This window comes from Mus musculus, chromosome 7 (assembly GCF_000001635.26).
Source record: "Mus musculus strain C57BL/6J chromosome 7, GRCm38.p6 C57BL/6J".
In the NCBI taxonomy this organism is placed as follows: Eukaryota; Metazoa; Chordata; class Mammalia; order Rodentia; family Muridae; genus Mus; species Mus musculus.
The window spans coordinates 69558011-69572057 of NC_000073.6; positions in this window are offsets into that span (position 1 = coordinate 69558011).

Consider the following 14047-nt stretch of genomic DNA (forward strand, 5'->3'; position numbering starts at 1 on the left):
TCAGTGTTGGCAAACATTGATGGGAAGTGTTGGTGAGACCTGAAGAGGGCCATGGACAGGATCAGGTAAAGGCAAGCAAGCAGGAAGCTGAATGGAAGGGGGAAGTGACAATCAGGAGGTCACACGGGGGATGCCTGGCCATCACAGGAAAGGTTAGGATGCGGTTTCGGTGTTTGGGTTGATGGGGATGGTAAGGATTCCTTGGAAGGAAACAACAGGCTGTAACGTGAGAGAAAGACCACAGTGATGTGCGTCTATTCTGAAAGACCAATTCAGATGAGGCTGTAATCATCTAGATGGCAGAGTTGAGGGCTGGAGGTGCTGTGAGTCTGTGGGTGTACACTGAAGGTGCTAACGACCAGGCACGACAGAGATGTGAGGATGAGATGTGAGAGGAGGAGGGAGCTCACAGACACCTGCAAGAGCTCTCATCTGAGCAGCTGAGTGGCTGGAACTGCTGGTAGTCACGATATGGAAGCCTAGAAAAAGAATGGGTTGGGGAGATTAGGAGACCATCTTTATGACTTTCCCTCTGTGCTTCATGGGATAATTTTGAGTCTTTCCATCTAACAAGTCTTTTAGAGATGTCTTTTTATTCCGCATTCTGACTGTAATGCGTCTAAATCTAAAAGTACATTGTCGCCATTAGACAAAGCCACCTTTCCAATAAGAAATGACTATTAATGTTCAATACTACAACATCAATGTGTCTCGTTCTTGATTCATTTGTGGGTTTGATAATGTAAGTAATAATGTCTTATGTAGATGAATAATGGCAGATTACAGAGATAAGAATTTATGAAAGGCTTTGAAATAGACTATTGAGTGAAATGCCTCCAAATGACACTATTCAAGTTCATCGTACACTTCTCTATTGTGACATCCTTCTCACTATTATCTATAGAGGGAAAGCACAAACGGCAGGATGTTCCCTTTTAAAAAATATATTATAAATCAGTATTTTCACAGCTAGATTAAGTCTCATGCTGGAGATATGCCATGCACTTGCTGGCATGTTTTTAACTTGCTGTCTATGGAAATGCATCAAGGAAATGAAAGATGATGTTCCTCTGATATTGCCATCTATAAAACCTTCTCCAGTAGGACTGAAGGAAGAAAAATGTAATAACAATGTAATGCGGCATATGCTGTTTCCCTATGGGTGTTATTGTTATGCGTGTTTATGTGCTTACAGAGATAATTATTGGTGGAGGGTGTAACACAGACTCCTTTGATACTAACCACTGTCTGAATCTTCCCTATTCTCTTATGAGACAGATGATTCTTCCTAGTTTCTCTGGCAGGTCAGTTACACCAAGAGACAATTCTGACAATATTGGAACAATGAACATACATCACTTGTGTTTTCCCACTCAACACAGAGAGTGAGAAATGACTTTGGAGCCATATTCTGCCAATAAATGATTGGATCGACCAGCTCCCATTCTGGAGGTCCACAGTTCTAAAGAAGGCAAAGATACTTTATAGATAAAATACTTTGTTCTTTTGCTACATGGTTATGCTATATATGCACCTAAGGGGATATAGCTTATGTGTCCCCATTATATGTTTATGTTTGCATATGGAATTGGAGAAATGAATGAAATTACAAAGCATAAAGAAAATATCTTGAAAAGCACTCAAAATGTGGCCGAGGAACAAAGAAAACTTTGCATGTAGAAAAAGTGTGTGGTGTGACAAAAAAGCAATGGTGCACATTGTTTGGGGTGAGCCATGGAGAAGGATCTTTGTGGGTGCTAACTTCTAAGTCATTCATCCTGTTTTCCAGTAGATTTTACTCTCTTCTTGCTCTGTAATAATGAACTAAAGAGTAGACTTGTTATTTTTCATAGACTTCCTGTTAGATGTGGATAATGCCTAAGCAGATGGGGGGTCTCTGCTTTTCTCTTAGCTACTTTTTATTTTTTGCATTATGCCAACAGAGACCCACAACTATGGCAGGACTATAAGAATCAATTCACAGCTAGTTTGTTATACAGAAGATCCAGTCATTTTTGGGAGGGGCGCTTCAGCAACAACAACAACAACAAAAATACCTTCTTCCCATAAGACTTTACACCAATTCTATGGACTTTCTTCATCCTAGGTCATTCTTAATTCCCCAATTACTTATATGGTAGATTTTCTTGCAATAGGTGTCTCTGGGTTATTTAAAATTCATGTTTCTTTCAGTTGCCCAAATACCTATGTAAATAGTAATGATTTTCGGAGAAGCATTAAATGTGATATCTCTTTATTTGTCTGGACACAGTGATGTCATGATTTGTATTATTCAAAAGGTTCTGAAGCATCAGGTATATCATGAAAGAAAGACAAACAATGAGAGTAGAGAACGCTGAGCTAGGCCTGAAAGAGAAGAGTGGGTACAGTGGTGGAGACAGGAAGTCATGATTCTGATGGTTTCATTTTTGAGTAAAGCTTAGGAGTAAAATAAACTATCCTCTGTTCAATAGGTACAACAGCAAATGCAGGAAATGTAAGAAAAAAAAGTCAGAATAAGCTATCGACCAATGTGACAAAGTTAGAATGTGTGCAGAAGGAAAGGATAGCTTTAGGTGTTTGGAATAATTGTTAGTATGTCTTTATTTCTGTTCTTCCATGGGGTCCCAGGATAGAGCAATGGTCACCAAAAAAAGGGAGTCAGTGAAGGGACATAGAAGACTGAAACTCCCCGGGCCAATTCATCATTAGGAGACAATTAAAAGGACAAGTTGGCAAATGCCTATAAAGTGCTCTGCCATGCTCCTGAGATAATGAATGGCTAAGGATGACTCCATGGGACTTTGCAAAATTAATTCAGCTGTCAAGAAGGAGTCAGGGTGATGTAAGCTGTAGAACTGAGGTAATTTATGAGATTTTGGAGAGTTTTTAGCTTGATTTTTCAGTAATATTTGTAGCAAGGTCAAGGACAAAAACTCCATACATGTAATTTTTAAAATTAAATGGTTTCTTAAAAAGTCAGATGGGTATGGTTACTATAAATCAGCTGAGAAGCATATTGGCATGACATGAGGTGCTGTTCAGGGCACACAAATAAATTTACAGAAAAGCATGCTTAAATTCTTTCTGAGTGCCATGTGACTGCATTATAGTAAAGACACTGCTTAACAAGGATCCTTTTACAACTTTTCTCATCATTTTATTAATTTTTCTGGGAAATGCATACCTTCAATGTGTGAGGCATTATGATTATTTTATAAACACTATACTCTACAAGAGCAAGATAGAACAAATGGCCAAGATGACACATTTCTAAGCATTTAGTGCCATTATAAAGGAAGTTGAAAGTCATATGATGAGTCTCTAATAGCATTTCAACGTGAAAATTTGTTTAGAAATTTTAGTTTCTAGAATTGAGATATGAGATAAGAAAGAGAAAAAAACGTATTTTCACTAGTATTCCTCTGCATTGCCTTGATGCTCAACAATAGTTTGTCTTAGTTTACTTACTTAAATGTTAATGGCTAGATTAAAGAAATGTTCAGAAATAGCAACATATTGTAAGATATCCAAGGAGACACAGTGATTTGAGATTTGAGGATGGCTAACATACTTGCTTGGCAGGTTGTATTTGGTCTGTGTTTTGAGTGAATAGAATTAGATACCCACAAATATTACAAACAAAAGATCATGCAAACATAATAACCTGCAATTAGCTCCTCAGAAATCACTCTGAAGTGTTGACTGGATTGGATGTGTGCAGGTTTCCTGTAAGTAGCCAGTGCCACTGTGAATTTATGTGTACAATGACCCTGTAATATCCAGAAGACACTGTTACACAGCAGCCTTCTCAACCTCTGACTATTAAAATCCTCTTACCTTCTCATCTAAGATTTTGCCTAAAAATGGGGGAAAGGGATGCAGTATGGTTATCTCATTTAGGGTTGAATACACTGTAGTTAAGTGTCTACTGTGTTTTGACCATTTGTCAACCTCTGTATTAATTGCTGGGCAATCGAAAAAATAGTTGGAGATGTTGGATATAGAAATGGACTAGATATGATCAAGATATGTTCATAGCAGCCTTATTCATAATAGCCAGAAGCTGTAAAGAACCCAGATGTCCCTCAACAGAGGAATGGATACAGAAAATGTGGTACATTTACCCAATGGAGTACTACTCAGCTATTAAAAACAATGAATTTATGAAATTCTTAGGCAAATGGATGGATCCGGAGAATATCATCCTAAGTGAGGTAACCCAATCACAAAAGAACACATCTACTATGCACTCACTGATAAGTGGATATTAGCCCAGAAACTTAGAATACCCAAGATTTGAAAAACACATGAAGCTCAAGAAGAGGGAAGACCAAAGTGTGGATACTTTGTTCCTTCTTAGAATGGGGAACATAATACCCATGGAAGGAGTTACAGAAACAAAGTTCTGAGCAGAGCCTGAAGGAATGACCATCTAGAGACTGTCCCACTTAAGGATCCACCCTATAAACAACCACCAAACCCAGTCACTAGGCAGATGCTAACAAGAGCTTGCTGACAGGAACCTGATATAGCTGTCTCTTGTGAGGCTATTCCGGTGCCTGGCAAATACTGAAGTGGATGCTCACAGTCATCTATTGGATAAAACACAAGGCCCCCAATGAAGGAGCTAGAGAAAGTACCCAAGGATCTAAAGGGGTCTGCAACCCTATAGGAGGAACAACAATATGAACTAACCAGTACTCCCCAGAGCTTGTGTCTCTAGTTGCATATGTAGCAGAGGATGGCCTAGTACACCATCAATGGGAGGAGAAGCCCTTGGTCTTGAGAAGATATGCCTCAGTACAGGGGAATGCCAGGGCCAGGATGTGGGAGTGGGTGGGTTGGGGAGCAGGGCGGGGGGAGGGTATAGGGGAACTTAAGGATAGCATTTGAAATGTAAATAAAGAAAATATCTAGTAAAAATATAAAATATAAAAAACAATATATACTTTTGTGAAATTCTCAAAGAATTACTATTTCAAAGTATAAGTGATCACAGAACAAGGTTCAGGAAACAAGGCTACAGTAATCAGAAAAGAGGTTTGTGAACTATCAATGCATCCCTGCCTGGTCTAGAAAAGCCTGTTACAGAATTCAAACCCTCCCAGTCCTGACTTCTAGCAATACCAACTGACCAGAAATGTATGTGATTAAAAACATACATTTGGGTGTAGTAGTAAACGTGACATAAAGGACACAGCCTGTATTTTTCTTCATGCACACAATATTGTCTATAAATAGCAAGAAGTAGTCAGAATTAAATCAAATCATAGTTTTGAAGCTACTAGGTAAAGCTCCATGCTTATTACTGAGATAGACACCTGAGGGTAAATCTCCACCTCATGGGAATCAAAGATTCTATATTAGGTTTGTAGCAACACCCAAGGGATGGATAAAACTGTTACATAGACTTTTGAATTTGTGGAATAAAACACAAAGAAGTACAGTGCCAGAGAAAGAACATAAGGGCCGATATATTCGAGGAAACCCTTGAATCCTGGAGAAAAAAAGCTCACCAAGTGAAGGAGGAGACATGTAGTCTGTGAGGATATAGGACAGTGTTTCTCAACATTCTTAGTGCTGAGACCTGTTAATACTGTTCCCTATGTTATGGTGACCCACAGCTATGAAATTATTATCACGGCTACTTCATAACATTAACTTTGTAACTGTTATGAATCCTAATGTAAATGGTTTTGGAGATAGAGGTTTACCAAAGGAGTCACAATCTAGATGTTGAGAACCACAGTTCTAAGGCCATGTAAAGGACAACAAATTGCAGTGCCCAGTGAAGTAAAAGGGAACTAAAAACAGCTGAGATGATCTTTAAAAAAAAGAAAAAGAAAAAGAAAGAAAGAAAACTCCATAACAACATAGCATTATTTACCCTAGTGTTGCATGTAGAACTGATTAAGAAGTCAGGTGTTGCCCAGCAGTAGTGGCACATGCCTTCAATCCCAGTACTTGGGAGGCAGGAAAGCAGATTTCTGACTTTGCAGCCAGCCTGGTCTAAAGAGTGAGTTTCAGAACAGCCAGAGCTACACAGAGAAACCCTGTCTTGAAAAAACAAAAAAGAAGAAGAAGAAGAAGAAGGAGGAGGAGGAGGAGGAGGAGGAGGAGGAGGAGGAGGAGGAGGAGGAGGAGGAGGAGGAGGAGGAGGAGGAGAAGAAGAAGAAGAAGAAGAAGAAGAAGAAGAAGAGCAACAACAACAACAACAACAACAACAACAAGAAAATAATCAGGTCGCCAAAGTTTTAAACAGCATGGTCAAAGTAGTACAACTAATTGTCCGGTAAGCATCGTGGTTCTGACCCATTTTACAGCAGGCAATGGACTGACTTAAACCCTATTGCAAACAGAAAAAGCAAAATCCAGACCAGAGAAGACAGTAATAGAGTGTTAGAAGACAAGAACATGAATACATGCTAAGTATAGAGATATATTCCCAAATCAGGACTCTAAATCTCTCTAGTAAGAGTCTGTAATGAATCCCTTAGTGAGACAGGCCAAGACTTTATGGAAATGACAACTGAAATGAACATACTCATCTGAGGGAATTTCAGCAGCTGTCTTTCTTGATTGCTCAATGGTCGACAAGTCATACTCTTTAATATGTGTTGGAAATTCTTGAACACCCTTCAGTGCACCATGCTAAAAGAGAAATTACTCAGTGGCCACAGAATTCGGACAATTTCAAATTGTTTGTTTTATTATATTTATGAGTCTATGTTGAAAGAACCCTACTTGAATGTAAAAAAATAAATAAATTAACCACATAGAAAACAATTAGTTCCAAATACAGTTGCCATTTTAATGCCAAAATGAAGGGCAGAGAAATGACTCAGTGGCTAGGAGCACTTGCTGCTCTTGGAGGGGATGCTAGATTTGGTTCCCAATACCTATATTCATGGCTCACAACAATTTGTAATGAAAATTCATTGAGATCCAACTCCTTCTCTGATCTCTGCCAGCAGTGCAAGTACATAGTACAAAATATTGCCGGAAAAACACCTATATACATTGGATAGATGTAAGTAGATGCTTTGTTAATAAATAAAAGCTGTGCAGTAGGAACCCAAAGCTCAACAAGCCAAGGCAGAAGGGCTGCAAAGACTTTAAGGATGGAGGACACACGAATCACCATGCCAGTCATGGTTACATGGTGAAACCTTGTCTCAATAAGTAAACTAGCAAGCAAATAATACCAAAGCAAAATACTTGGTGTGAAAAAAAAGTGAACAGAGTTTCAAAGATATACATAATAATGAAGGTTGCAAGACAAATAAATGTCCATCCATTTCTGAACCTGAAAAGAGTAAGACAGCTATAGGAAGAGGTTGTGCTCAGCCTCCCAAGAGGAACTCTTTCAAAGAAAAGGAGAGTGAAAATATCTAAGGTGGGATTCTGCAGAAGCGAAGAATTATGGGGTATTCATAAAAAGTCTTCTCACAAATCTACAGGGTGGGAGAAAGATATAGATGGCTGCAGCGTGCAACTGGGGTTGTAGTTTAAATGGGCAAAGGGCAGCATCTGCCTCTAGTTTTGCTAGGTTGAAAGTACCACACCTCCTGTAAAATGTCATCAATACAATATGTAACTCTATGTTAATTAAATGAATACGTGAAGGTTTGAGTATCTGAGTGCAGGTGTCCACAGACATTGGATGAGACTATCAGATCCTCCCTCCCACCAGGCTGCGGGTACAGAATGCTGTGTGCTCCCTGACTTGTTTGCTGGGATGCACTCATATCTCAACATATTCTTAACTGCTGAACCATCTCTATTGACCTGTATTCTAACCACAAATAAATATCCTGTAGCCAACCATCAGAAAACATGTAGAATTTAGATGCAAAATATCCCATCTGAAAACCCACTTGCCATATTTAAATAAAAATCAGGATAAAACCAAAAGTGTTTTGATAATTTTACTCAGTATATAATTTTTGTCTCCCAGTGTAGAGTGAATAAAGGTCAATTTAAGTTATTTTACCTTTCATGTTAGGAAGAAAAGGTAAAAGTATAAATTTTGAACTCTTTAAATTTTATTCTACCAAGAACTGTGTGTTCTGTTGTAATGTAACATGTCGAACTAACATAAATGCTCTAAAAAATAAATGGAAACATTTTATTTAGCAGAATCCCCTTTTGTCCTACCCCAAGTTAACAGTGACATTTCCCCACTTTAGACTGTTGTTGTTTTGTTTTTTGTTTTTTTTTTCACATATAGGATGATGCATTTGGGAAAGCTGGGGTTAAAAATCCCATGGTAAATTCTCATTTCAACTAGCAGGAGAAAAGAGGATGGATATAGCACAAATCACTATGTACAATTTATGGAAGAAGTAAAGGTAATTTAATATTATTATGAAAAATACCTGTATAATGGAATCATTTGGGCTATTACAGCACGTCTAGAAATATAAAATAATGTGAGGAAAAAGTGACCCATTGTTGCAACCTTACCTTCCAGAGACAGTATTGTGCACCAACCAATCACATTTAGTCTAGCTAAAATTTAATAGTCATTTAGAGATAATGTATTCACTAATCACAATGGATAAATAACCGTAAAGCAAAGTGACTAAGCAGCAGCTACCAACTGGATTTATTAAAATAGGATAGTTTTTTGTAATATGTACAATTCAATGGCTTACTGTAGGACCTTTTTACATCTTTTAAAACATGTTTGCTAGAGTTTATGTGATGGGAGAAATGTATATCTAAGATGCAGTAAAAAAAATAATTTTCTGTAAATCCCCTGTTATTAACTTTTTCTAAAACAATATACTTTAGAATTTTACATGAGTAATCTTTCATAGGAAACACATCTATATTCAAAGAAACAGGAGAATGTCTTCATGTACATACATAAATGTATCTGAAATGTAGAATATTTGTCAATATCAGTGGCAAACTAAATGCCCTGAGATAGGCTTCTCTTCTTTTAGGCTGTAAGGTTGCTTCACAAGTTCCTTCTTTTAATCGTCTGTTAATAGATGTACGAACATTTGCTTTTTGAGATGCTGCATAATTTACCGCAACCTGGGAAAAATGGTTTGCCCGTGGTGTTCTGGGATTGGCCTGCTTCCAAATCAGTATGCATCAACAGGGGAGCCTGGGCAAGATTGCTGGCAGTCTCCTCCCTACCTTCCAGGCAAGGAAGATTCCAGAGCTCTGCAGGAGGTCTCTGAAAGGTCCAGCTTCTCATGTTGTTATGGGAACTGTTTCTCACAAAGGAAACCTAAAGATGGCAGTTTCTGAATTCAAAGAAAGGAATATACACTGCTTGGCAGCCAGGTACAGACATTTGCTTATATCCACATATGTAATTGGCAGATACTTGCAAAGGAGAGAGGCACTCATTTCCCATGAAGAAAACCAAGAGAGTCAGTGAGGAGTCAAAATGGTGCCATTTCTTCACTACCAATACAGAACTGTGAATGAATAATTTATAGCTGTACCATGGTATAATGCACCATGCCTTGCTCAGATGGGCATTATGGACTTGAGGAATTTTTCACCAAATTTCTGCTTTGGAATGGCTTTCTTATTTGGTTTCCCATCAGAATCCCTTTTCTAGGCTCTTTTTACCTGTACTCTCTCCCACCCAATTCATTATTTTCACTTCATTTCTTCTCTTCATTTGGACCTCAAATCAAACTTTCAGAGCTTGTGGCAATAGAAAATAAAAATGATTATATACACATAGACACACACAGAGACTTCTATATGCACACATGCACATGCATGCACACACACATGCACACACACAAACACACACACTAGCACACATTCAAATTACAAATTACTGCCCTCAGACTCTCCTCATCAACTTCTTCATCTTACTTGCATGAATATTTTCCTGGCATGGACAATTTTTGGTCTATATCATTTAAATAATAATATTTATAGTTTTGGAAAAGATGGGTGTGCTTTGTCAGGTCAGGCAATAATGTTTAGCTTGGAGAACGCATGGAGAAAAATTGAATTCTTTAATATTCAAACATCACCTCTGAAACAATGGCAGCCCTCAAATTATAGTTGAGAATCAGCAGTCTGTTCTGATTTATTTAACATCATCTTCTAAAATTTTTCCACAAAACCCTGAAAATTGGAATACATACTATTGGACATCAAAATCTGATAATTTTCAGCTAAGTCCAAATATAATGAACAGATATATTTCTATACTATTTCTACAGCTGTATTCTCAACTCTTACTACTAACTTTCTGTATAGAAGGAATTATTAATTGATCCCATCAATAAGCCTGACAAAGTTTAGTTCTTGTTATAATATTAGCCCAAGGCTTATTTAAAACTTATTTAATGAGCCCCAACTACCTGCCAGACATTGTAGAACACATCAAAAATATAGCTCATCTATCCTGATGCTTGGATTTTAGTGGGAATAAATATAAAATAATAATGAATATTTATATAAGGAAGTCATTTTATGTGCTCTGGAAGAAAAAGTTTGCTGAGTGAGTGGCAGAGGCAAGGGGAGAGAATAGATATTGTATATTGGGTATATTAGGAAATAGCTATGAACTGAGCAAGGGGACCCCAATGGAGGAGTTAGGGGAAGGACTGAAGGAGCTGAAGGGGTTTGCAACACCATAGAAGGAACAAAAATATCAACCAACCAGATCCCCCAGAGCTCCCAGGGTCAAACCACTAACCAAAGAATGAACCCATGGGTCCAGCTGCATATGTAGCAGAGAATGGCCTTATCTGGCATCAATGGGAGGGGAATCCTTTGATCCTGTGGAGGCTTGATACCCCAGCATAGGTGAATGGTAGAATGGTGAGGAGGGAGGGAGTGGGAGGATGGAGAAGCACCCTCATAGAGGCAAAAGGGAAAGAAGATGGGATGGAGTGTTTGCTGAGGGAAGATCAGGAAGGGGGACAGAATTTGACATGTAAGTAAATAAAAAAACCAAAAATGGAAATAGATATAGGAAGCTACCACTTTTCAAGGAGAACTGAAAATGAGATTGGCATGGAAAATACACAGTGATACAGCAATGGTCTAACAAAGGGCTCACTTCAGCATAATAGTGGTGTCAGACATGGTACTGATAATTGATCAGTATCTATTAAAAGACCATAAATAACTAAAACGATGAATGGCTGTATAGAGGAAGAGAAATATATCCAGAAAATGTCAAAGTATTTCTACCTAGATTATCTCTGGAAGACCCAGAGAGAGAAGCCTATGAGAAGAGGAGTGCTGGCGCACACCTTTTATCCCAGCACTTGGGATGCAGCAGCAGGCAGATTTCTGAGTTCAAGGCCAGCCTGGTCTACAGAGTGAGTTCCAGGACAGCCAGGACTACACAGAAAAACACTGTCTCAAAAAACCAAAAACCAAAACCAAAACCAAAAAACAAAACAAAACCAAGTCTTAAAAAAACAAAAATGAAAGAAAGAAAAGAAAAAAAAGAAAAGAAAAGAAAAGAAAAGAAAAGAAAAGAAAAGAAAAGAAAAGAAAAGAAAAAAGAGAAAAGAAAAAAGACAAGAAGAAACTGAATTTCTATCAGGGTATAGAAGGTTTGAGATGTCAAACAGAAAAGGAGGAAGATGTGTGATCTTTGGAAGAGTGGTAAATCCTTCAGTGGGGTGGAGGCATACATCATGTCTATCTTTCTTCTGTGCACATGCTTAAACTTAAAGTTCTCTTAAAACTGCCATTTTACAAACCCAACTGCCAAAGGGTATTTCAGGTGAGGGATGATGGTACAAACTGAAAGTCTGAGCATCATGTACATAATCATCTGATGCTTTCCAGATAATCAGAAATAATAAACTTCAGGATCCACAGATAACAACAAAAATCATGATAAGATTACTCTACTGGCTGATTTTGTATATCAACTTGAAAGAAACTGGAGTTATCTCAGAGAAAGGAGACTCACTTGAGGAAATTTATCCATGAGATCCAGCTATAAGGCATTTTCTCTGTTAGTGATCAAGGATGGAAGGGCCCATTGTGGGTGATGTCATCCTTGGGCTGGTAGTTCTGGGTTCTATAAGAAAGCATGATGAGCAAGCCAGGGGAAGCAATCCAGTAAGCAATATTCCTCCATAGCTTCTGCATCAGCTCCTGCCTCCATATTAGTACCCTGTGTGAGTTCCAGTTCTGACTTCCTTTGGTGATGAATAGCAATGTGGAAGTGTAAGTTAAATAAACCCTTTCCTCCCCAACTTGCTTCTTGGTCATGATGTTTTGAAAGAATAGAAAACCTGACTAAGACAACTACAGAAGTGGCTCATCAGACAATAGCACATTATTTCAGAGGACCTGGGTTCCATTCTTAAGTCTGACATGACAGCTCAAACATTTATTACACCAGGACCAGTGGATATTACATTCTTTTTGGCTTCTGAATGAACCAGGCACACACATGCTGGAGGCAAAACATCCATATACATAAAATAATAAAACAAAAATTTAAAGAAAACAATCATAAAAACATGCATGGTGACACACATCTTTAATACAGGTGATCAGTAGACTGAGGCAGTCAGGTCTCTATGAATTGAAGGCCAGCCTGATCTACCTAACAAGCTTAAACCAGGCTAGCTTAGACAACATGGTACAACCAGATCTCTCTCTCTCTCTCTCTCTCTCTCTCTCTCTCTCTCTCTCTCTCTCTCACACACACACACACACACACACACAAATATACTTTCATAGTAGACTGCAAGTTCTAGTTAATATGTTGTGTCCATTCTTGCCCTTATAGCTATATATTATCTTAAAACATTGTGTGTATTCATGTTTCCATTTACTGATCTTTCACGTCCTCCTCGATCCTAAACATATAATTGTGGTCACACAAAATTGCTCAAAGCAGTGAGTAAGTTTCATTTATATTACCTAGTCTCAGTATTTTGTTTCTTCATTACATTTTATATTATTTTTTCAAACTGGTTTAAGCATCTCCTTATCTCCTAATTTGATCCACATTTCTCATTGTCTCATACCATGGGACCATTTTTATATCTCAGTGCTTACAATATTCTATCTCCAGATGACTTTAAATATCCCTTACTACTTATTTGATGAAGTTATTTTGGTTTCAATGATATCTAAATTCTGTTTGAACACAAATGTCTTAGAATAGATTTAGTCTAAGTACTGAATCCCAAGCAACTATCCCTTACCATTCTCGGCACATAGTAGGTGCACATTAAACATCTGTGGAATGATTGGAAGGACCCTGGAGCAAGCATGTTTTAAAATAGAACAGGATTTTTAAAAAGAACAGCAATGTTTTCTGGACTTGTAGATAATTGCCTGTGATAGTTATAAGAGGAAATTAAGGTTTGAAAGTGAGATGTTCACACTGACTGGAGAATTATGTGTGGTGTCCTCATGGTCCTGTAGTATTAGACCTGCCTCCAGCTCTATGAGCTCTGTGAAAACCTGTGGAAACACCAGCAACAATCTCAGAAGTCTGGCCTCTCTATAGTTCTGACATCAAGGTGTTATCAATTTCACCTAACTCGATCTCTAGCCCTCTTTTCCTTCCTTCCTTCCTTCCTTCCTTCCTTCCTTCCTTCCTTCCTTCCTTCCTTTCTTCCTTCCTTCCTTCCTCATATGTTATATATATATTCATTGCATTTTTGCGTCCACCTCTTGTCTTAAAGTGGATATTCCTTCCAGCTTTTGGTAGTTTTATTCAGATGACTTCTGTGGACCCCAAGAGTGAAAAGACTGGACAATGATTGAGTTTTAGGTTAGTGAGTTCATTTCAGCATAATATGGCTCCTTTACAGATAGGTGTCTAAATCAACTTGCATCCTGAATAGCAATGATAGACTCTTCCTTTATGTGCTGTGTCTAGTACATACTCAGTGAACAACCCATGAATCAGTGCTCAAAGAAGGTTGCACCTGATAGGCATACAGAGAACAAAACAAGAATCCACAGAAACCCCCACATGTGGAGAGCGCATGATTTACCTGGAGAACACTATAGTCCAAGCCCATTTCAGGGATTCCTTTGTCCTCAGAGATTCCTCATTACATGGGTC